The sequence below is a fragment of the Oncorhynchus masou genome, chromosome 32 (genome assembly GCF_036934945.1).
Source record: "Oncorhynchus masou masou isolate Uvic2021 chromosome 32, UVic_Omas_1.1, whole genome shotgun sequence".
NCBI lineage: Eukaryota > Metazoa > Chordata > Actinopteri > Salmoniformes > Salmonidae > Oncorhynchus > Oncorhynchus masou.
Genome location: NC_088243.1, coordinates 22,438,963 through 22,465,152, shown reverse-complemented (window position 1 = coordinate 22,465,152; position 26,190 = coordinate 22,438,963). Strand labels below are relative to the sequence as shown.

Genomic DNA, 26,190 nt, shown 5'->3' with positions numbered 1-26,190 from the left:
GGAACTGAAACGTTAGCTTTCTTGCATAGCATATATTGCACTTTTACTTTCTTCTCCAACACTTTGTTTTTGCATTATTTAAACATGTTTCATTATTTACTTGAGGCGAAATTGATTTTATTGATGTATTATATTAAGTTAAAATAAGTGTTCATTCAGTATTGTTGTAATTGTCATTATTACAAATAAATTACCAAAAAAATCATCAGATTAATCGGTATCAGCATTTTTGATCCTCCAATAATCGGTATCGGCGTTGAAAAATCATAATCATTCGACCTCTAGTGGGGGGTGCAGTGCTGTTGACCGGGTTAGGGGTAGCCAGGTGGAAAGCATGGCTAGCCGTAAAAAAATGCTTAGTGAAATTCTCAATTATAGTGGATTTATCGGTGGTGACAGTGTTTCCTATCTTCAGTGCAGTGGGCAGCTGGGAGGTGTTCTTATTCTCCATGGATTTTACAGTGACAGGGTGCGATCAATTCATATATGGTGTCCAGGGCACAGCTGGGGGGTGTATAACAAGCCGCAACGGTGAGAGACTTGTTTCTGGAAAGGTGGATTTTTAAAAGTAGAAGCTCAAATTGTTTGGGCACAGACCTGGATAACCAGGGGCACACGCCAACACTCCATCATTTACAAACAATGCATGTGTGTTTAAGTGAGTCTGCCAGATCAGAGTCAGTCGGGATAACCAGGGATGTTCTCTTGATAAGTGCCTGAATGGACCATGTTCGTGTTCTGCTAAGAATTCGAAATGTAAGTACTTTTGGGTAGCAAGGAAAATGAGTAAAGTAAATATTCTTTAGGAATGAGGTAAAAGTAGTCAAAAATATAAATATTAAAGTACAGATACTTAAGTAAAAATACATTCAAGTGCTAAAGTACTTTACGCCACTGCTTAGGATTCAGGAAGATGATTTTTTCAAAGCCTATTTTACTATTGTTTAATCTATATACCTCTTCCTTTCTGAATATCTCCATCCCCTCTTCTGTATTTGTTTTATATATTTTTTTACAAAACTCCAGATTTATTTACTTAGGCTATTCATAGCACTTGAAATAACAAGCTGCATTATCACGTATTGTATATGGCATAAAAGTGATATGGCGTTAGATGGCTGTACCGTCACTTACATTATCTCTGTTTCCCAAGGGGTGCACTTTTAGTTTTTTGCCCGAGCACTACACAGCTGATTTAAATAATGAACTCATCACATTTTGATTTAAATCAGCTGTGTAGTGCTATTGAAAAAAACGTGCACCACTTGGGGTCCCTAGATGAACTTTTCCGAACTCGGTCCTATCTGCTGCTGAGGTGACCCTGATGATGAGTAAATGCAGTTTCCTATATGTACAGTGGGTGGCAGGATATATATGGTCTGAGTTCCAGAGATCACAAAAATAAACTATAGCTGCTAGTAGCAATGAACAATAAAACACAGGATGACAGTAAGGACACAAATCAGTTGGATAACAAAGCAAGCAACTCCTTTCCTACATGACAATCAGTGAAAGCATTACCATGTTAATCTCTCAAACCACAAGGATGATGCAAGTGAAGTTTTGTCTAGGTAATCATTCTTAAAACCATTACTTAATGTATTGAGTTTATCCATCTATATAGATCAGCTGAATGCGCAAGCAGCAGGAATTCTGTTCTCATTTTCCCAAATAAAATATCTGGTGTAAATTTGCACACATTTCTAAAAACCTGTTTTTGCTTTGTCATTATGGGGTATTGTGTGTAGAATGATTAGGGGACACACACAATTTAATCCATTTTAGAATAAGGCTGTACAGTAACAAAATGTGGAAAAAGTCAAGGGTTCTGAATACACTATATATATTTTGCAATTCATTTGCATGAGACAAACTCTACTTGATCAAGTTATTGCTCTAGTATCCACTGATGCCAATGACATCTATAGTGCCGCCATCTAAGGCTGCAGAGACTTTATATTTACGCAGCTTCTAAGGGCATACACATATGGTTTACATAACACATTTCATGGCACCATGTCTAGAGTGAATCTGATGTATGGTTTATGAGAAGACGATTGCAGATGATTTTCCCCAGATGGGCCTATATCAGAGATCGGCAACTGGCGGTCATTCCTGCTCTACGAGATGGTCCTCATAAGGAAATCAATGACAGTCCATACAATTTCTGAAACTCTGAAAGCAATTCATTTCAACTGCACCTTCAAAACAATCCCCTTAGTACTATTCAAGTACTATGGCTAGAATGGAATGTACTTAGGTCACAGTATGTGTGAGTCACCTCAAGTGTAGTACTATATGGAATAAATATTATTTTCCGTTTCATCCATTTCAATGTTAAAGGGACTGTTCCTCTTCAAGAATATTAATCAAATAAGGCCTAATGTTCAGTGTAACATCTTGGATAAGCATTTGTAGGTGGACTAGGGGAGTTCAAGGCCGACTCCGGTACTGCAGGCTTTGTTAGCCGAAAACAGTATCCCCCATAATAGTGAATGGAAAAATGTCTTTGTGATCTTCGTGTAAATAAAGCACTTTTTTGAAGTCTATCATGATACCAACAATTGCTTCTAATATGCTCGATGTATGATCTTAAACCGATTATTTTTAAATTGCATGCAATAAGTTAAGGATAATTTTGTTGCTAATGGCAGCTTGCAGTACCCCGGTCGGCCTTCAACTTGAGTTCCTCAATGAGGGAGACAGCACTGAGCTCGTCTGCAAAGTCACTTCCTGGAGTAGCTCAAACTGCATGTTATGTCTCCATAGATGGGTTGGCTAACGATGTCATGAAAACTATGCGCACACATCCATGGGGCAGAAGTCAGCCTGTTTTTGTGATTCTGGATGGCCAGATTGCTAGCAAGAATAGCAAGAAACTACCATGTGGGAAATCGTAAGTGGCTCGTTTCCGGTTATTGATACCATGTCTTATTTTGAGGTGTTTTGACTGAATTCATGTCAATGCTAATACAGCTCAAATTCACTAGTTAACCAACAACTGTAATGATGTATTTGAGAGACAAGTGGTCATTGTGCAAATGTATTTATGTTTTCAATAAACATTGGAGACCAAATATAATTTGCATGTCAACAATCTAAGCCAACCTCATCCGTTTTGCCCCATGGTTGCGCACATGCTGTTAAGAATGCAGAGCAGTGCTTTATTATAGACAGACTTCTCACCATCTTAGTTCCTATTGTATCAATGTTTTGACCATGACAGTTTACAATCCAGGGTTACTCCAAGCAGTTTAGTCACCTCAATTTGCTCAATTTCCACATTATTCATTACAATAGTTAGTTGAGGTTAATTGAATGATTTGTCCCAAATACAATGCCTTTAGTTTTTGAAATATTTAGGACTTATTCCTTGCCACCCATTCTGAAATTATCTGCGGGTCTTTGTTAAGTGTTGCTGTCATTTCATTCGTTGTGGTAGCTGACGTTTATAGTCATCCGCATACATGGCCACACTGGCTGTCCTCAAAGCCAGTGGCATGTCATTAGTAAATATTGAAAAAAGTAAAAGGGCCTAGACAGCTGCCCTGGGAAATTCCTGATTTTACCTGGATTTTGTTGGATAGGCTTCCATTAAATAACTCTGTGTGTTTTGTTGGGACAGGTAACTCTATCCACAATATAGCAAGGGGTGTAAAGCCAAAACGTTTTTCCAGCAACAGACTATGATCTATGTCAAAAGCCACACTGAAATCTATCAAAATAGCCTCCACAATTTCTCTCAGCCAATTAGTCATTTGTATAAGTGCTGTGCTTGTTCCCTATAAGAGTGCTGAAAGTCTTGTCAATTTTTTTACTGTAAAATAGCATTGTACCTGGTCAAACACATTTTTTTTCAACCATTTACTAATGGTTGGTAACAGGCTGATTGGTCAGCTATTTGAGCCAGTAAAGGGGACTTTATTATTCTTAGGTAGGGAAATAACTTTTGCTTCCCTCCAGGCCTGAGGGCACACTTTCTAGTAGGCTTAAATTGAAGATGTGGCAATATCGTCCACTATTATCCTCAGCAATTTTCCATCCAAGTTGGCAGACCCCGGTGGCTTTTCACCTCTTCCACAGTTACTTTACAGAATTAAAAAATCCAATGCTTGTTTCATAATTTGGTGTGTGTATGTTAAAAGAATACAATTATCCCCCCGCCGATATGTAAAAAAAGTTATTTTAATGATTTATCATATTTAGATAATCAAGCTTAAAAACTCAACATGTGTGTGGCTATTGAATGACTACAGCTCTTTGGTTACGAAGACCCAGGTTTCCACAAAGTGTTTTTTTTGGTACCATGTGGGCAACATCATAAAATGAACTCCTTGTGAATCAAAATAATGGTCTGTGTCAGGCCTATTACTAGGTCAAATAGAAGAGCAAAGGAGAAATCCTAAACCACCACAGGGGGAACATGGCAACACTTCTACACTCCTCAGATGCAAGTGCACTGCACCGAAGATAGATTTCATTTTAAAAATGAAATCTTTGTCATCTTCCATGGTCAAGCAGACAACAGCAGTCCATTGTAATCAAGAGTGATTTTAAGTTCTTTCTAAATTCTAAATCAAAACATTAGTCAAGTCCTTCATTGTAAAAAACATCATCCAGTGTGCACATTGGAAAAATCGACAAAAAAATGGATCTGTAATTTTACTGATATGCAAAAATCTGATTTAGATTCTAATTGCAACTTCAACATGGTTTCACTATATACAGCTAGGTACTGTACTGAAAAAGTGCTGCGTTTCATCTCAGTAATCGTTTAGTGTAAAAACTCCACAGTGAAATCTCAATAATACTGTTTGAGAGGGACACACACAAAGTCCTGTGATCCTTTCCTCAGGTTGCAGTCTCGCCTCCATTAACACTTTGAAAAAGGGCCATCTGCTAGTACCGCCCTTTTTGGAGCCAGAGGCCACAGTTGCTCCAACGCACTGAAGTTTGGCATGAGCATTGAGGAAACTTGGAGAATATTGGTACCTCGTGCCCCAAAACAAATGTTTGAGTGGGGCTGAGGTTTGCACTTAGATAAGCCTGGAGTTGCGGAGGAACTGGATTAGAACTTTGTAAATGAAGCTGTATTGAGAGATGGTCTGCACCATCATCATACGCTGCTGCCGGAGCATGTTGAGAACGGTCGGGATGTCCAGCATCTGGAGGAAAGAGGTGGAAACAGGCAGGACTCACAATACGATATTAGCACGATACTTTGGTGCGGATACGTATTACACTGCTCACAATTCTATATGTATTGCAATTCAACACTGATTTTTATTGGTATTTGATGTTCCAAACATATTGCTCACTATATATTTCTGCTGAAGAGTGAACCTGACAATTATGTTGATCAGTCATATAAATAACAGTGCTGAAAACACCCTGACTCACTATTTGCTACACTATATGCTTATCAAAGAGACAATGACTGCATAAAGTTCTAAGCCATCAGCAGTCATCTGGAATGAAGAACAAGCGGAGAGGAGGCATTTCTGGGAAGTTAACCCTAACCTGGGAAACACTGCACTAGAGCAAAGACATTCATAAATGTATGGTGTATGTACAGGTAACTTCCGAAATAATGGAAACACAAGTAAATAAGGGATACAAAGTATATTGAAAGCAGGTACTTCCATACTAGAGGTCCACCGATTAATTAGGGCCGATTTCAAGTTTTCATAACAAGCGGAAATCTGTATTTTTGGACACCGTAAAAAAAAAAAAAAAATCACACCTTTATTTCATCTTTATTTAACTAGGCAAGAAGTTAAGAACACATTCTTATTTTCAATGACGGCCTAGGAATGGTGGGTTAACTGCCTTGTTCAGGGGCAGAATGACAGATTTTCACCTTGTCAGCTCGGGGGATCCAATCTTGCGACCTTACAGTTAACTAGTCCAACTCTCTAACCACCTACCTCTCATTGCACTCCACGGGGAGCCTGCCTGTTACGCGAATGCAGTAAACCAAGGTAAGTTGCTAGCTAGCATTAAACTTATCTTATAAAAAACAATCAATCAATCATAATCACTAGTTAACTACACATGGTTGATGATATTACTAGTTTATCTAGCATGTCCTGCGTTGCATATAATCGATGCGGTGCGTATCATTGCTCCAACATGTACCTAACCATAAACATCAATGCCTTTCTTAAAATCAATACACAGAAGTATATATTTTTAAACCTGCATATTTGGCTCAAAGAAATCCAGGTTAGCAGGCCATATTAACCAGGTGAAATTGTGTCACTTCTCTTGCGTTCATTGCACGCAGAGTCAGTGTATAGTTCTGTAACATCACTCATTCATATATCTTTATGTACACATTCTTTATCCCTTTACACTTGTGTGTATAAGGTAGTAGTTTTGGAATTGTTAGGTTAGATTACTCGTTGGTTATTACTGCATTGTTGGAACTCGAAGCACAAGCATTTCGCTACACTCGCATTAACATCTGCTAACCATGTGTATGTGACAAATCAATTTGATATATGCAACAGTTTGGGCCGCCTAATTTGCCAGAATTTTAAGTAATTATGACATAACATTGGTGGTTGTGCAATGTAACAGCAATATTTAGACTTATGGATGCCACCCATTAGATAAAATACGTAACGGTTCCATATTTCACTGAAAGAATAAACGTCTTGTTTTCGAGATGATAGTTTCCGGATTCGACCATATTAATGACCTAAGGCTCATATTTCTGTGTGTTATGTTATAACTAAGTCTATGATTTGATAGAGCAGTCTGACTGAGCGATGGTAGGTAGCAGCAGGCCCGTAAGCATTCATTCAAACAGCACTTTCCTGCGTTTGCCAGCAGCTGTTTATGACTTAAAGCCTATCAACTCCCGAGATTAGGCTGGTGTAACCGATCTGAAATGGCTAGCTAGTTAGAGTGGTGCGCGCTAATAGCGTTTCAAACGTCATTCGCTCTGAGACTTGGAGAAGTTATTCCCCTTGCTCTGTAAGGGCCGCGGCTTTTGTGGAGCGATGGGTAATGCTGCTTCGATGGTGGCTGTTGTCGTTGTGTTCCTGGTTCAAGCCCAGGTATGAGCGAGGAGAGGGATGGAAGCTATACTGTTACACTGGCAATACTAAAGTGCTTATAAGAACATTCAATAGTCAAAGGTTAATGAAATACAAATGGTATGGAGAGAAATAGTCCTATAATTCCTATAATAACTACAACCTAAAACTTCTTACCTGGGAATATTGAAAACTCATGTTGAAAGGAACCACCAGCTTTCATATGTTCTCATGTTCTGAGCAAGGAACTGAAACATTAGCTTTCTTACATGGCACATATTGCACTTTTACTTTCTTCTCCAACACTTTGTTTTTGTATTATTTAAACCAAATTGAACATGTTTCATTATTTATTTGAGGCGAAATTGATTTTATTGATGTATTATATTAAGTTAAAATAAGTGTTCATTCAGTATTGTTGTAATTGTCATTATTACAAAAAAAAATTTAATAATCGTCCGATTAATCGGTATCGGCTTTTTTTTGGTCCTCCAATAATAGATATCAGCTTTGAAAAATCATAATCGGTCGACCTCTATTCCATACAGGTGTGGTTCCTGAGTTAATTAAACAATTAACATCCCATCATGCTTAGGGTCGTGTATAAAAATGCTGGGCAGGCCATTATTTTGGCTACCATGGTGTTTCTAGCTATCACCGTCGGTTCACTGGGTTGGTTCGCACTATGGAGCCGAGCAAAGCCATACTACTCTGGACTAGTTACGCATCCACCATAAAATGCTGGAACCATGCAGGAAAAGACGGGGAGGCGGGGAGAAAATATCCAAGCCAGCATGGTCGGGTTCGGGTCGGCATGGTACTGTGAAAAGGGTATTAGTGTGTCCATTACCCTGATGTGCGAGGCGTTGATGTAGCCAGTGTTGTTCTCCTTGCTGGGCACCAGCTCCACACGCGTGTCGTCGTAGGGCAGCACGTCCTGGAAGCGGTTCCTCTCGCCACTCTCGGGAAGCTGGGCGATGCTGCAGTCGCCTGCCGGACGCCGCTTGGCCACCTGCTCGTACTCCTGGAACACCATACCCTGCTCCATACGCTGCTGCAGCTCCTTACACTGAGAGAGAGACACACAGACAAGGGTTAATGACAGAGACCTGGAATTGTTCCGGTAGGTATAAAATGATTGAAATGCTGCAGTGTTGTGAGTAACTCTGCAAGAAATAAAGTACATTTTCCTGACAGCTGTTAAGGTCCCCTACATTGCTGTTATTACAGTGCTATCACTCTGATTAGTATGCCTGCGAAGAAGTGTCACTGGAGATGGACCTGGCCTGGAGTGTGATGGCGACTATGTTTAGTGGTAATACGGTCAAGTAAACGTTGTTAAACTGGAACCTAGTCGTTGTGTCATTTTGAGTTAACAACAGCTGGAAACAGCGTAGCAGTATCTGAATTCTGATTGAACAAACAAATGATGCACCAACTAACACATTCAGGAGTTTCAACTAAAACCGATATAAAATAGTAGGACAATATTATCCTGGTAGAACTGTTCTATTTCATCACTACCATTCAACACCTTTTTGTTCTGTTTTAAATAACATACTGTTTTGAGCTCCATTAACTAAGTCTTATGTTCTGCAATAGATGCAAGACAATAACATTTGGATAAAACATTACTCTGTCTGCCTGCTATTCTGTTTGGCAATCAAATCCAAAACTCTGCAAATGTAAAGCAGTATCAATGTCTAGATTCTACAGACAACATTACAGTATCCACCCCTAGAGCAAACCTTCTCTATAATACTGTTCATGTAAAATACCACAGGGCCTCTGAGCATCGGTGGTTACAAAACCAGTCTCTCGAGCTGCAAACCAAAACACACAAGAAATGTTGAAGAGGTTCCTCCTAAAACCAAGCATAAAATAAACCCAATTTAGCAAACCGTGTTAAAGGGACAACACCAGTCTAGAACAATGCCAGTGCCTACCCTCTCGTGGTTGGAGGTCTCAGGCTTCTCCTCGCCCCCTTCGTGCAGTGGCAGCCTGGACAGGGTCAGGCCGTTGAGGGCTGCCACCTTCAGAGGACCCATCTTCTTCAGCTCACCCCGCTTCTTCATGCCCTGGAGGACAGAGAGAGAGTGAAGTTGACAGTGTCAGAGAGGGAGATGAGGGGGAAGGACAGATACGACATAGCCTGGTTATGCCTTTCTGTGGAATGCTACCGGACCAGCTATTGCGGTCGCCAGCCACATTCCTGTCACATGTTAAGTCACCTGACCAACAGAGAGTGTTTGATATTGGTTGAAATGGCCTTTGGGACATTCCACTACGTGTTGTGTGACATTGTGGTGTAAATGAGAAGATCATTCAAATGTCAGACATCTTAGCTATGAGGAAAAAAATATCTTAACTGACAAAGAAATTAAGAAGTCTCCATGACATGACGATTGGGTAACAGCTGTTCCTTGAACTATGAAATACACACTGACACCTCTAGTCAAATATTGTAATTAAATGTACTTAAAAAAAAACTACACTACACAGCGAGTGAGGCAGCGGAAACTGGAGCTACTATGGCAGAAGTGAGGGGGCAAGTCTCACGGCAGGAGGCAGGCCATCGATGGGTTTCTTCCCAGCAGGAACGTCTGACACGGGCCTCTTCTTGATGAAGTCCTTCTTGGCCTTCTGTTTGTTCTGCCCACTGATGTCACCGTCAGACACAGAGGGAAGCATCCTGACAGGCTGCCCATGCGCCAACAGGTACACCGGCTCCGCCTCCTGGATCAGTGCGTGCATCTGATAGGCCGGGAGGCCAGACAAGACAGGGTAAGGGGGGAGCCAATGGGATATGCGGGCGGGGGCTCCAGGGGAATCTGGCCCAGATTGGTTAGAAGCTGCTGCGGGTCAAACCCAGAAAATAGTGCATCGGGGGATTGGGGGTGTGGTGTCCGCTCTCATCCTCAAACTCCTCCTCCTCACTGCTGTGCACCAACATGCACACGTGCTCCTTCCCCTCTCCCCCGTCATCTGACTTGGTCCTCTCCAGGAATACTTTGAGCTGGGAGCTTGAGGAGGGTCCATGCTGGGCCAGAAGGGGGGTCATTGACCCTCATGCCCTCCAAGCTGTAAGCCAGGATGGCGATCTCAATGGAGTTACGTTTGTGTGCATTTTGTTGGGGGGGGGTGGTTTTGTGGGGGTCCAGCCATGAACAGGGGTTCAGATACCTCCTGCAGGGAGTGGGCTACAGGCAGGCTGTCCTCCTGGAAGGTCTGGACAGAGTGGTGCACGCGCCGCATGGTGATCAAGTCCGGGTTGCTGCTGCTTACGTACAGGTGGTGAGACAGGGCTGGTGTGCTGTTAGCGGGCCGCGGGTGGGCACCGTATGAGTAGGGGGGTGGAGGGCGGTACACCTGGGTCCTCATGATGTTTGCCGCAGGGTACTCCTGCGTCTGCTGCAGCCGGATGTTGGTCAGCTCGGGCACACTGACCGCCCCCGCCACCGGCCTCCTCTCCGTTGGGTAGGAGTATGGGGAGGGGCTGTGGAAGCTGGAATTGAGGTGGAAAGGGTAGTGATGGTGCGTTCCTCCTCCACCATGCTCTCCTCTGATCTCAGGCTGGCTGTAGACCAGGGGTCGGGCCTGCTGTAGGCGTATGAGTTCCCAATGTTCAGGTTCCTCATGGAGAGGCTCTGCGGTGCTCGTGGGCGTGCACCATCCCTCCTCCCTGGTTCTTCTGCCTCATGACTGAATTGTAGTCCGGGGTGGCGCGGTAGGAGGGGGGGATGAGAGCGCTGTGGCGGTGCGAGGGCACGTAGTCAGGTCGGGTGATGTCACTTCCTGTGATGGAGGGGTTGGAGGACATGGGCAAGGGCTGCATGTAGTGCTGGGGGTTGGTGAGGGAGCTGGTGCTGTGGGCGCTGTACACGCTGCCGTTACGCAGCTGCCCGTTCACAACGCCACTGTTGCGGTACTCGAGTGGTGAGCGGTCCAGGCTGGGTCTGGGAGTGGTAGTAGCAGCCGTGCTGACTGTTCATGTACAGGTTGTCTGAGAGATAGGAGAGAGATAAGACAAAAGGTAATGTTAGAACTACAGTATTAGGACTACGAGGTCGACCGATTATGATTTATGATTATGAACGCCAATACCGATACCAATTATTGGAGGACCAAAAAAGCCGATAATAATGACAATTACAACAATACTGAATGAACACTTATTTGAACTTAATATAATACATCAATGAAATCAATTTAGCCTCAAGTAAATAATGAAACATGTTCAATTTGGTTTAAATGCAAAAACAAAGTGTTGGAGAAGAAAGTAAAAGTGCAATATGTGCTATGTAAGAAAGCTAACGTTTCAGTTCCTTGTTCAGAACATGAGATCATATGAAAGCTGGTGGTTCCTTTTAACATGAGTCTTCAATATTCTCAGGTAAGAAGTTTTAGGTTGGAGTTATAGGAATTATAGGACTATTTCCCTCTATAGCATTTGTATTTCATTAACCTTTGACTATTGGATGTTCTTATAGGCACTTTAGTATTGCCAGTGAAACAGTATAGCTTCCGTCCCTCTAGTTAGCGCGCGCTAACTAGCTAGCCATTTCACTTCGGTTACACCAGCCTCATCTCGGGAGTTGATAGGCTTGAAGTCATAAACAGCTCAATGCTTGACGCACAACGAAGAGCTGCTGTCAAAATGCACGAAAGTGCTGTTTGAATGAATGTTTACGCGCCTGCTTCTACCTACCACCGCTCAGTCAGATACTTGTATGCTCAGTCAGATTATATGCAACGCAGGACACGCAAGATAATATCTAGTAATATCATCAACCATGTGTAGTTAACTAGTGGTTATGATTGATTGTTTTTTATAAGATAAGTTTAATGCTAGCTAGCAACTTACCTTGGCTTACTGCATTTGCGTAACAGGCAGTCTCCTTGTGGAGTGCAACGAGAGAGAGGCAGGTCGTTAATGCGTTGGACTAGTTAACTGTAAGGTTGCAAGATTGGATCCCCCAAGCTGACAAGGTGAAAATCTGTCGTTCTGCCCCTGAACAAGGCAGTTAACCCACCGTTCCTAGGCCGTCATTGAAAATAATAATGTGTTCTTAACTGACTTGCCTAGTTAAATAAAAGGTATAACAAATATATATATTTTTTTTAATTAAATAAAACATTCGGAAAATCGGCGCCCAAAAATACCAATTTCCGATTGTTATGAAAACTTGAAGTCGGCCCTAATTAATCGGCCATTCCGATTAATCGGTCGACCTGTAATTAGGATGGACATACCCATTCAAATAATCCAGCAATCAAAGCATTGTTGCATGACTAAGCTCAAATAAAGATTCAATTTGGGTGAGACACCAGTGATCTTGGTGAGGTCAGACTCTATAAGTACCTTGTGAGGATGTGTAAGGCTCAGTGAAGTGACCATTGTAGGGCATCTGTGGCGGGGGCATCATGTAGGCCGGGGGCTTAGGCTGCACAGAGAGGGATCAAACAACAGCATTCAGTTACTACAGACATGATCTTAATGCAGCCCAACAGATTGGAATTACACACAAATCTAATAGTGTGCTGAAGAGCTGGCCAGGGACTGTGATGTTTGTCATGTGCTGCATTTTTACAGGCCATAGATCAGAGGGCGAGCGTGTGTTTTAGAGAGAAAGCATATGTGTGTTTGTGTTTCACTGCCGGGATACCAGAGACATCCTGGTGGAGGATCACCGGTACACTGGGTTCACAGCAGTAGGCTGGGTTTGGCTGAGAACAGGAACACAAAAACAACAATGAAACAAACAGGTAGAAAAAACAAAAAAGGATTTCTTTGAAGTTGAAAGGGACTCGGCTGAATAGCTCAGATCAACTCTTCTCTGTTAAATGAAATCTCCCTTCATCTCAATGAAAGACAGGAGCAGTATCCAGGAGAGAACTCCTTTTCTGACGTTCTTCTTTCACATACATCATCTTTCCTCGCCCAAACACAAAATGTTTCAAAAGTGGTGAGGAGAGGATTGGTGATTATTGGTGCACGTCATTTAAATGTAGTTAGGGTGTTTTGGAGGCTCTGGATGGTTTTTGGATGGAATGAGGAGAGCACACACACTCAAAGAGAGTTCCACATACACAGGAACTGGGCTAGACTCATTAAGAGAGAGACACACTTACAGGCTGCTCTTGTTAATCTTGTAAAACTTGTGCCTGGCCAGACACATCCGGCACACGTATTTGTAGGTTTCCATGTCTTCCTGTAGAGGGGAAAGAAAGCATTTACAATTTCAGACATTCAGTACACTGGACAGGTGGTGGTCCACTACTTATTCACCAACCCAAATACAACTTCTATGAATATTTCGAAGATACATACACAACGCAGAGACAGAGTACACGAGGTCATGTGGACGAGAAGTCAATAGAATTAACGATCAATGGAAATAATGTTTTTTCTGTAATAGGAAATGATTTATCAATGGGTCAGAGACATGGGAGGAATTTGTCTATATATTGAGTCTGAAATAGGATACTTGTTATTTGACCATTGGCCTAGTTGTACTGCAAGGACTTCTAAATTGGTCAACCACAGGCTAGGGCTGGGTTATAAACTACCTCCTGTCCCTTTGTTCTGGAGAGATAATCACAGGAGAGAATCACTAGAGAGCATCACTGAGGACAGGGGAGAATGACCATCTACCTCCTAGCATAACATCTATGATCTGTCCTTCTCAAATGAATTGATTTTCCTCCCCCTGATTTGCTTTGGGGTCTGTGTTAATAAAGAATAACATCAAACTGCATGGGGCTTTAGCCAGCGGTTGTTGACCCTATAGGCATGGGACTTAGTTACCACCATACAAGCACACATACATGTGTGTTTACCTTGATAAGTCAATACACATTCCCACAGCATGCACGGTGTGATTAAAGGACCATGTGTTGAATGGGAAGAGGATCATTGCAGTGTGTGGTGGTGGTGGTTTGAGACTCACGGTCTGGAACTGCACGCTCTCCTCTTTGTTGGCCAGCTCCAGGGCAAAGAAGGACTTCTTGTGAGTCATGTTGTTCATTTCATTCCACCTACACAGCCAATTAAAATAGAGAGGGGCGAGAGCATGAGGCAGTGGTATGGCAGTGGTCACATTTAGAACTGGACTGTGGGAGGGTAGTGACGTAAATAGAAACCATATCTGATTCAATAGTAAGAGAAGTGTCTACATTCAACACTGCTAGTAGCATTTAGACTAGGATATTCTACACAAAATGAGACTTCCTCTTGGTAAAATTCAAGATTTCAGTTATTATATAAATTAGTCTTTCCCAACTCAATTGCCCCAACAGCAAATATGATTCAAATTGTGAACTAATAATCAACCCCCAATGAGTTGAATCAGGTGAGTTTCAGGGCCTACAACAAAAACATGTTGTTGGGGGTACAGGAATTGGGAAACACTGATAGAATGTCAGGAGGTTTTCCTGATCATGTGACCCGAGGCCTAGTTTCTCCTTGCCAGGTCACATGGTCAGGAACCCCCCTGGCCCTATTTATTGAACATCACATCTGAAAATAGCAAGAGACCTCCACGGCATCTAAGAATAGTAGCTAGCTAGCTGTGGACTGAACCAGACTCAATATGCAGTCATTGCTACAGGCTTCAGACACACAAATACCAGACATGATTCATTCAAACAGCTCATATTTAGAGGCAGATCATACTGCAGGACTGGGGTATTAGCAACAAACCTTTTTATTATGCTTAACAATGAACAATTCTTTCCAGCCTTACTTGAATAGAAGGGGTGGCCTTCCGTTTTTGCGCTTGACAAAGATGCCGTCCAGGCAGGCCCCAAGGAGGATATCAGTGCCTTGGGTGTCTTGTGGGAATGGAAATAGAAAAGAAGAATCAATTGAAGACCTATAGCTAATGAAAAATGGGGACCTCACAGAGCCCTGTTTGTTCTGTGTGTGCTGGGTGGTCTACATTCATCCTTTTATGAATATATTCCAGAATATCAGCACCAGAATCTGCTGATTTTTTAACTGAAAAATAATTTGTTCCTTGATCCAGTTCAAATAGAGGTATTGACAGAAAATCATTAGAACTGGGGATCAATGACGACGATGAGACAGGTCTCTGAACTCCTCCCTATAGGCTATGGCAGTGAGACCTCTCCCTCAACGTCAGCAAGACAAAGGAGCTGATCGTGGACTACAGGAAACGGAGGGCCGACCATTCACGTCGAGCAGGCCAAGATCTTCAAGTTCCTTGGTGTCCACATCACTAAGGACCTATCATGGTCCACATCACTGGGGCCGAGCTTCCTGCCATCCAGGACTTCTATACGAGGCGCTGTCAAAGGCCCTAAAAATGATCAAAGACTACAGCCACCCAAGTCATAGACTGTTCTCTCTGCTACTGCATGGCAAGCGGTACCGGCGCGCCTGGGACCAAGTCTGGGATGCAAAGGCTCCTGAAAAACTTCCATCCCTACGCCATAACTGCTGAACAGTTAATCAAGTAGCTACCCAGACCATTTGCATTGACTCCACTTTTTATTTTTGCACTGACTCTATGCACATTACCCACACACACTACACTGACACTCCAACACATAAATATTGATGCCTCACACACTTTCACATACACTGCTGCTACTATGTTGATTGTTTCCGTCTATAGGCGGGGCTCCCGAGTGACGCAGCGGTCTAAGGCACTGCATCTCAGTGCTTGAGGCATCACTACAGACACCCTGGTTCGAATCCAGGCTGGATCACAACCGGCCGTGATTGGGAGTAAATTGTAAATAAGAATTTGTTCTTAACTGACTTGACTAGTTAAATTAATTTTTTTAAATTACATAATATTATCTATCCTGATTGCCCAGTCACTTTTATCCCTATCTACATATACACTACCAGTCAAAATTTAGGACACAACTACTCTTTCAAGGGTTTTTCTTTATTTTTTTAACTATTTTCTACATTGTAGAATAATAGTGAAGACATCAAAACTATGAAATAACACATATGGAATCATGAAGTAACCAAATAAGTGTTATAAAATATATTTGAGATATAAGATTCTTCAATGTACCCACCCTTTGCCTTAATGGCAGCTTTGTTCACTCTTGGCATTCTCACAACCAGCTTCATGAGGAATGCTTTTCAACAGTGTTGAAGGAGTTCCCACATATGCTGAGCACTTGTTGTCTGCTTTCTTTCACTCTGTGGTCCAACTCAATCCAAACCATCTCAATTGGGTTAAGGTCAGGTACTTGTGGAAGCCAGGTCATTTGATGCAGCACTCAATCACTCTCCTTCTTGGTCAAATAGCCCTTACACAGTCTGGACGTGTGTTTTGGGTAATTGTACCTTTGAAAAACAAATGATAGTCCCACTAAGCGCAAACCAGATGGAATGGCGTATCGCTGCAGAATGCTGTGGAACCCATGTTGGTTGTGTGCCTTGAATTCTAAATAAATCACTGACAGTGTCAACAGCAAAGCACCCACACACATCCATGTTTCCGTTCACCTACTCTGCGTCTCACAAAGACATGATGGTTGGAACCAAAAATCTCAGATTTGGATTCATCAGACCAAAGGACAGATTTCCACCTGTCTAATGCCCATTGCTCGTGTTTCTTGGCCCAAGCAAGTCTCTTCTTATTGGTGTCCTTTAGTAGTGGTTTATTTGCAGCAATTCAACCATGAAGGCATGATTCACGCAGTCTCATCTGAACAGTTGATGTTGAGGTGTGTCTGTTACTCGCATTTATTTGGGCTGAAATCTGAGGTGCCGTTAACTCTAATGAACTTGTCCTTGCAGCAGAGGCAACTCTGGGTCTTCCTTTCCTGTGGGGGTCCTCATGAGAGCCAGTTTCATCATAGTGCTTAATGGTTTTTGCGACTGCACTTGAAGAAACTTTCAAAGTTAGAGAAATGTTCTGGATTAACTGACTTAAAGTAATGATGGACTGTTGTTTCTCTTTGCTTATTTGAGCTGCTCTTGCCATAATATGGACTTGGTCTTTTAGCAAATAGGGCTATCTTCTGTATACCACCCCTACCTTGTCACAACATAACTTTTTGTCTCAAACGCGTTAAGGAAAGAAATTCCACAAATTTACTTTTAAAACATAGCACACCTGTTATTTGAAATGCATTCCAGGTGACTACCTCATGAAGCTGGTTGAGAGAATGCCAAGAGTGTGCAACACTGTCATCAGGGACGGCTACTTTGAAGAACCTGAAGTATAAAATACATTTTGATTTAACACTTTTGGTTACATGATTCCATGTGTTATTTCATAGTTTTGATGTCTTCACTACTATTCTGCAATGTAGAAAATAGTAAAAATAAAGAAAAACCCTGGAATGAGTAGGTATTCAAACTTTTGACTGGTACTTTACATAATACCTCAATTACCTCGTACCCCTGCACATTGACTTGGTAATGGTACTCCTTGCCTCGTTATCGTATTTTATTGTGTTACAATTTCCTTTTTTATTTAGCCTATTTTTTATTATTTTCAACTCTGCATTGTTGGGAAAGGGATCGTAAGTAAGCATTTCATGATAAAGTCTACACCTGCTGTATTCGGCGCATATGACAAATTGTATTTGATATAGCAATGGAGTAGTGCAGTGAGGCTTTGGGGGAGCAGTTACTGTAGTTTGGTGTAGTTTTTCACCTTAGCTGGAGTACTCTCCTGGCCATAGCCCTCCATCTTCTCCACCTCCTGCATGTACAACACCTCAGCCTCTCGGGCAGGCAACCCCCTGAGAGAAACACACATATGGCAATAGAAGTTAACATAAACCATATACATTTCCAACGCAGGCAGACACGGAGATACCAGCATCCATTAACCAGCACAAACAGAGAGTACAATGACACACCGTGGTCACATTCTGAAACAGAATTGATGGCATATTCACACCTTTCATCTCAGCAAACTGAACCGGTGTCAGTCTAGTTCAACAACCAGCATGATCAGCTGCTGCTATGTTCTTTCCCCCATCACCTCCATCTTCAGTTCATCTGTCTCACTGCACCTTGTTTGACACACAATACAGTGAAACCATTTCATACAGACCAACATCAAGGCAAGTGTCAACTCCTCACCTCTCACCTTCAGAACCCACTGACACCTACCTCCCCTGTAGCCAGGGCCAAGGTAAGAATCTAAACAGCTCTTTCCAGCTATCCATCTATCTAGACAGCCCATATGGGGGATGAGCAGAAGGCTGGAAACCTGCAGGTTGGGATGGAGGGATGAAGGGATAGGGGGGGATGAAAACCAGCTGGCCTTGGACTGGAGGAGTGTGCAGGCTTAGTGCCAGGCCAGTCCCAGCTCGGGCCTTTTCATCTATCTACCTGACTGTAAATAACAGCCAAGGAACACTGGCGGGCCTGCTAATTGGGGACAGATAGGATAGATGCACCATGGACTGCCCAATGCATGTATGGAACCTGGAATCAATTAAAGGCACTGTGTATGTCAGCCTCAGGAGATATGAAGGGGGTTTCTGTGGAGAATGAAAGGCATGTCTTCTTTTCCACGGATGGAAAAATCAGGCGGAAGAACATCTGAAGGTTTCTCACCTGTAGTTCTGGTAAAGCAGAGCCACCCTCTCCCTGTAGAGATGGGGAAACACAGATTACATTGTGCATTCATGAACATATGACTACACAACGTAAAACATTAACTTTGAGCTGCAAGTCAAAAATAAATAAAACTTCTTACGATAGGAAACAGCACAAACGTCTGAAGAAACTCCTGCGAATCATAACGATTGAAGTCTCCAAAGTCAGCTGAAACACACAAAATAATCAAATATAATCACATTTTTTGTAGACTGGATGAATACATGTAAATAACAGTACAGTAATGCTTTTCCTAGAAGTGAAAACCGGACTTAAAAAACAGATAGCTTTTCTTTAAATAGGTCAAAGTCCGTAATGTGTCTATTTCTGCAATTAGTGCAAGGCAGACTGAAAGCGTGCATGGATTTTCAGAATGGCGTGATGCTTTTTCAGCGGTTTCAGTATACAATGACAAAGCGGGCTAATTTAAGAAAAGCAGGAAACCCGTTTGGGATTGCTTTAGCATCTGAAACCAGAGTGGTCCAATGTTACCAGCAATCTCAGTCTGCCCACCAGCTATGTTCACAACTATGTTGAGTATGCCAGGCATTAGTCATGCTAGCTAAACAGCTACGGCCTTGCCGGCCAGGCCCCCCACCAGCCCTTAATCTCAGCGGCGAGGTAAAAATAATTCATATTCCAAGCAAAAACCAAAAGCAAACTGAGCAGAGCATTTTTAAGTCAGAAAATTCTTTGGAGGTTTCTCAAAACGTTCAGTATTACTGGGATGATATTTTGTTCTAGCTTGCTATGCCAGTTGGGCAGCAGAAGTTTGAACCTGGGTTGCACTAGTAAGTGATCTCAGTTGCTGTGCTATGTTAACACCCAGGCCAGTAACTTGCACTGCCTGATTTAACTTTGCCAGTAGTGTTTGAGATGGCTGGGAAAATGTGCAAGCCCGGAAGTGTCAAGCTGGAGACCAGTTTATTGGATGGTATGGGCTTCGTAAGGTTCCTTTAAAAAAAAAAAAGATTTAACCTTTATTTAGCCAGGTAGGCCAGTTGAAAACAAGTTCTCATTTACAACTGCGACCTGGCCAAGATAAAGCAAAACAGTGCGACAAAATCAAACAACAGAGTTACATAAACAAACGTACAGTCAATAACACAATAGAACAAATCTATATACAGTGTGTCCTACATTAACAGACTTGTGAAAAGCTCAATAAAGCCAAAATACAGTGCTTGACCAGGCTTTTATAGAAACAAGGGGATGATAATAGAAAATTGTATTTCATAAGTACATTGAAACAACAATTATGTTCTCTTGAATACCAACTGAAAATATTCAGGTTTAAAATTCCCATTTTCCCTAGGTACACTTTGAAATCCAATGATGAGACACCCGACGAGTCCCGAGTCGAGATTCAGTAATGATCCTTGAGACCATACTCTTAATGACATCACTCCTGCTGCTCTGGTGGACCGTCAACAGCCTCAGGATCAATAAAACATGAGGTGTGGAATTTACAACAGGCCATGACAGCAGTGTGTGTGTGTGGTGCCAAAACACCTGCTGTGGCTGCTTATGGCAGGACCTAACCTGTCACCACAGTTTGAACAGGTGGTGATCCTCAGTCTTCTATCAGTAGATTATAGAGTACTCAGAGTTTCACATTCAGAGCCGGTGTTACATATTGACATGTATACCCTGCACTGCCAAGCCAGCCAAACGGATGCAAACGGATGGCTTGTTCTATGGAGCAAGGGATTCTGCCTTCCAGAACATCCTTCTTTAACTGGAGGTAATACTGATATCTGTAGGGAGGTAGAGGCAGTTGGTTAATCTTGGTTTGACCCCTCCATTCAAACGGCCAGTTAGAGATGTGATGTCATACTGTGGTGGGTGACCACACACAGAAAAACCTATAGTACTGGACTGTGTTGCTCAGTACGCATTACTAAGATGATACTGAGGAGTAACCGGCGCGGAAGGGTAGCCTAGTGGTTAGAGCGTTGCACTAGTAACCAAAAGGTTGCAAGTTCATATCCCCGAGCTGACAAGGTACAAATCTGTCGTTCTGCCCCTGAACAGGCAGTTAACCCACTGTTCCTAGGCAGTTATTGAAAATAATAATTTGTTCTTAACTGACTTGCCTAATTAAATAAAGGTAAAATAAAAACAAAGTTCAATATAGGAATTATCTGCTAAGGTACGGAGTATGACAAATCCTCTGGCATGTAGGACACATGCATTCCTTTCACTACATTTGACTGATCCAATAGGAATGGATAAATAAAATCAATATGGTGTGAACTATGTGGCTTCGAGTTAACCAGGGAATAGATGAAGGAGACAATGTTTTGGCCTGAGAAGGTGTCTCGTTTTATCCGGAGAAGCAGCCTGAGCGAGTAGCTAGTGTTAAGCGTATATCTGAAAATAAAAGAGAGCCGCACACTCCAGGAGCTCAGATGCAAAAATGTAATTACCAACGTTTCGACAGCCAAGCCGTCTTCATCAGGGTATAATCACAAACACTGCGGGATGACTCGTTTATATAGTGTCAAAAGACAGGTGTCTGTAATCATGGCCAAGAGTGGCCTAATATCATTGGTTAATTCTCAAATATTAAAATGGCATACAAAGAACAGCATACAAACAACAAATGGATAGCATACGATCATAGATTAATTTTAGACTACACAAGCTTACAAACAATTACAATGGCAAAGTCACAATAATCACAAGAATGGCTCTTAACTCCAAACATTCCTGGCCGGTGCTCTCCACAAAAAGCATAAACTCAAAAAATTCACTATTGAGTAGCTGAATGCGAGTGACCAGACAGCTCTTGCTTGAGACTGTATACCTTCGAGATCTTTTGAGTTTTAAACCAAATGGCAAGGGCATGTTTCAAACTTTGATGCAGAAATATGTGCCCTGCTGTCTCTCTAAACTTGGCCCTTCAAAAATTGAGTGGATATGAGGCCACCCATACGTTGGATACATGTATCCATGCGAAAAGAGAGAGACAAATTGTTATTAATGTTATTAAAGAATAATTTATTCATAACTAACACACCTTTTCCAGCTAATTCCAGATGACATTTTCCAGACAAACACATTGCCTAGCTTATGATAAATGTGAAATCCCAATATAAGCTAAATAGTATTACATGTTATGCTGAATCACCAACTTTGGATCTGGAAAGGTACAGGGTGTGCAGGCTTTTAGTGATCAACATTGATAAATTGATTCAGTTGTGTAGTGTGCTTGGCTGGAAGAAAAGCCTGCAATCCCTGACCACCAGTGCCAATTGGAAGACGTAACCAAATCAAATGTTATTAGTCACATGCGCCGAATACAACAGGTGTACCTTACATTGAAAAGCTTACTTATGAGCCCCTAACCAACAACGTAGTTAAAAAAAAAATACAGATAAGAATAAGAGATAAAAGTAACAAGTATTTAAAGAGCAGCAGTGAAAGAACAATAGCGAGACTATATACAGGGGGGTACCGATACAGTGTCAATGTGCGGGGGCACCGGTTATTTGAGGTAGTATGTACATGTAGGTAGAGTTATTAAAGTGACTATGCATAGATGACAACAGAAAGTAGCAGTGGAGTAAAGACGGGGGGGGGGGGGTATCAATGAAAATAGTCTGGGTAGCCGTTTGACTAGATGTTCAGCAGTCTTATGGCTTGGGGGTAGAAGCTGAATTAGAAGCCTCTTGGACCTAGACTTGGTGCTCCGGTACCACCTGCCTTGCGGTAGCAGAGCACAGTCTATGACTAGGGTGGTTGGAGTCTTTGACAATTTTTAGGGCCTTCCTCTGACAGCGCCTGGTATAGAGGTCCTGGATGGCAGAAAGCTTGGCCCCAGTGATGTACTGGGCCGTTCGCACTACCCTCTGTAGTTCCTTGCAGTCGGAGGCAGAGCAGTTGCCATACCAGGCATTGATGCAACCAGATGCTCTCGATGGTGCAGCTGTAGAACCTTTTGAGGATCTGAGGACCCATGCCAAATATTTTCAGTCTCCAGAGGGGGAATAGGTTTTGTCGTGCCCTCTTCAAGTGTGCTTGGACCATGTTGGTGATGTGGATGCCAAGGAACTTGAAGCTCTCAACCTGCTCTCAACAGTCTTCCGGAACAGCTGGTGCTTTTATGCATGTTTCAGTGTTATTTGCCCCGAAGCGAGCATAGAAGTAGTTTAGTTCGTCTGGTAGGCTCCCATCACTGGGCAGCTCTCGGCTGTGCTCCCCCTTGTAGTCTGTAATGGTTTGCAAGCCCTGCCACATCCGACGAGCGTCAGAGCCGGTGTAGTACGATTCAATCTTAGTTCTGTATTGATGCTTTGCCTGTGATGGTTCGTCGGAGGGCATAGCGGGACTTCTTATAAGTTTCTGGGTTAGAGTCCCGCTCCTTGAAAGCGGCAGCTCTAACCTTTAGCTCAGTGCGGCAGCTGGCTGTAATCCATGGATTTCTGGTTGGGGTACAGTGCCTTGCGAAAGTATTCGGCCCCCTTGAACTTTGCGACCTTTTGCCACATTTCAGGCTTCAAACATAAAGATATAAAACTGTATTTTTTTGTGAAGAATCAACAACAAGTGGGACACAATCATGAAGTGGAACGACATTTATTGGATATTTCAAACTTTTTTAACAAATCAAAAACTGAAAAATTGGGCGTGCAAAATTATTCAGCCCCTTTACTTTCAGTGCAGCAAACTCTCTCCAGAAGTTCAGTGAGGATCTCTGAATGATCCAATGTTGACCTAAATGACTAATGATGATAAATACAATCCACCTGTGTGTAATCAAGTCTCAGTATAAATGCACCTGCACTGTGATAGTCTCAGAGTTCCGTTAAAAGCGCAGAGAGCATCATAAAGAACAAGGAACACACCAAGCAGGTCCGAGATACTGTTGTGAAGAAGTTTAAAGCCGGATTTGGATACAAAAAGATTTCCCAAGCTTTAAACACCCCAATGAGTACTGTGCAAGCGATAATATTGAAATGGAAGGAGTATCAGACCACTGCAAATCTACCAAGACCTGGCCGTCCCTCTAAACTTTCAGCTCATACAAGGAGAAGACTGATCAGAGATGCAGCCAAGAGGCCCATGATCACTCTGGATGAACTGCAGAGATCTACAGCTGAGGTGGGAGACTCTGTCCATAGGACAACAATCAGTCGTATATTGCACAAATCTGGCTTTTATGGAAGAGTGGCAAGAAGAAAGCCATTTCTTAAAGATATCCATAAAAAGTGTCATTTAAAGTTTGCCACAAGCCACCTGGGAGACACACCAAACATGTGGAAGAAGGTGTTCTGGTCAGATGAAACCAAAATTGAACTTTTTGGCAACAATGCAAAACGTTATGTTTGGCGTAAAAGCAACACAGCGCATCACCCCGAACACACCATACCCACTGTCAAACATGGTGGTGGCAGCATCATGGTTTGGGCCTGCTTTTCTTCAGCAGGGACAGGGAAGATGGTTAAAATTGATGGGAAGATGGATGGAGCCAAATACAGGACCATTCTGGAAGAAAACCTGATGGAGTCTGCAAAAGACCTGAGACTGGGACGGAGATTTGTCTTCCAACAAGACAATGATCCAAAACATAAAGCAAAATCTACAATGGAATGGTTCAAAAATAAACATATCCAGGTGTTAGAATGGCCAAGTCAAAGTCCAGACCTGAATCCAATCGAGAATCTGTGGAAAGAACTGAAAACTGCTGTTCACAAATGCTCTCCATCCAACCTCACTGAGCTCGAGCTGTTTTGCAAGGAGGAATGGGAAAAAAATTCAGTCTCTCGATGTGCAAAACTGATAGAGACATACCCCAAGCGACTTACAGCTGTAATCGCAGCAAAAGGTGGCGCTACAAAGTATTAACTTAAGGGGTCTGAATAATTTTGCACGCCCAATTTTTCAGTTTTTGATTTGTTAAAAAAGTTTGAAATATCCAATAAATGTCGTTCCACTTCATGATTGTGTCCCACTTGTTGTTGATTCTTCACAAAAAAAATACAGTTTTATATCTTTATGTTTGAAGCCTGAAATGTGGCAAAAGGTCGCAAAGTTCAAGAGGGCTGAATACTTTCGCAAGGCACTGTATGTATGTACGGTCCCTTCACATTAAACATATGCCCTTTAAAGAACACAGTTTATTTGTAATCTCGGTTACCCAGAAGTAAGATTCTCGCAAAATTGAATCTGTCCTCGAGATAATAGTTTATTGGTAGTGTTAATCCATTTAGCTCACTAGCTAGACAGGGAGCATCTGACTTATTGGTACAAGTCAGTCAGTGATTTCAGAATGTGCTGCGATAACTCTGTACCTTTTTTGATGGCATTGGTTCTCCATCCAAAAGTTATCAGTAGGACACTTTCATTACAGTGGAATAACAGATCAACATTGATTTTTGACAATGCAGTGAGCTCCAGATTTTGCTTGTTACAAAGAGATCAACGACTTTTTCTAATACCCAACATTCTATTACAACGTTTAATACAGGTTAGATGGTAGAAACGGACAGTCTCTATCATATATCAGCATCTTATTTGACGTTAACTATAGCCAAATTAGCACGTTGGCTAGCTCATTGACCCTATCAACGTTAGCCAACAAGCTAACTTCAGTTGAAGCAGCACGTTACCAATACTGTTATAAATCAGAGAAGCTTCCAAAACAACCGAAACGTGTGGCTACGTAACGTTATCTAGTTAGCTGGCTAGCTACAAACTAGTAAGTACACTAGCTAATTAGCAAGCAGACTAGCATTGCTAACGTGAACGTCGTCGGCGTCAAAACGGGCTCTTCTCTCCAGGCGTCACCTAACAAAATCCCTGTAAATAACTAGCTAGCTGATATTATCACCGTTACCTTATTGATGTCCGCCAAAACCAAATGAGTCCATTTGTAAATTGTGCATATCCAAAGCGGCTATCGGTGATAATAGGTGATACACATGTCCAATATAAAATAAAGTGTAGTTTGTTTCAAGTTTAACCTGCATCATGCCAAAATCAGACTAAGCCAGCTAACGTGCTTCACTTCCTACCGAAAGAGCATCAAGTGTATGAATCTCTAGCTACATCTGCTGATCTACGTTGATTTAAATGCACAAACAAAACTACGAACAATAAAATAATTCAGGTCCACTGGCAATGGTTTAATCGGCTGTATTCCGTATAGAAGTTTGAGTAGTTCCTCAACAACAGCGTAATACACGGCAAATTGAGGCCATGACATCACACAGCCGGAATGCCAAGTACAGAAATGGGACAGCTGCCTCCCTGCTTGATTTACCTTATTCAGCACCATCACTGCAAATCTATAGTTCTGCTCATATTGCACTAATTTATGAACTGTCAGTTTAATTACTTCATGCCAGGTTGCTGTAAAATATGAATATACGGTCTAGTTCCTTCTCATCATTGTGTAACAATAATCCAAATATATATTGGTCAATACTTTGTACTGGAAATACACATGGCAGTGGTGCCCAGAACAGGAATAGGCAAAAAGTATGAAATATACCTATCAGCTCCCATTTATAAAACACATTTAAGATGCAAAAA

The 26,190-nt window shown here is 42.1% G+C and overlaps 1 pseudogene; it reads right to left on the bottom strand.

The window, feature by feature from the left end:
• Positions 1-1,968: 1,968 nt before the first annotated feature.
• Positions 1,969-25,582, bottom strand: LOC135525716 (tyrosine-protein phosphatase non-receptor type 21-like; annotated as a pseudogene).
• Positions 25,583-26,190: the final 608 nt, after the last annotated feature.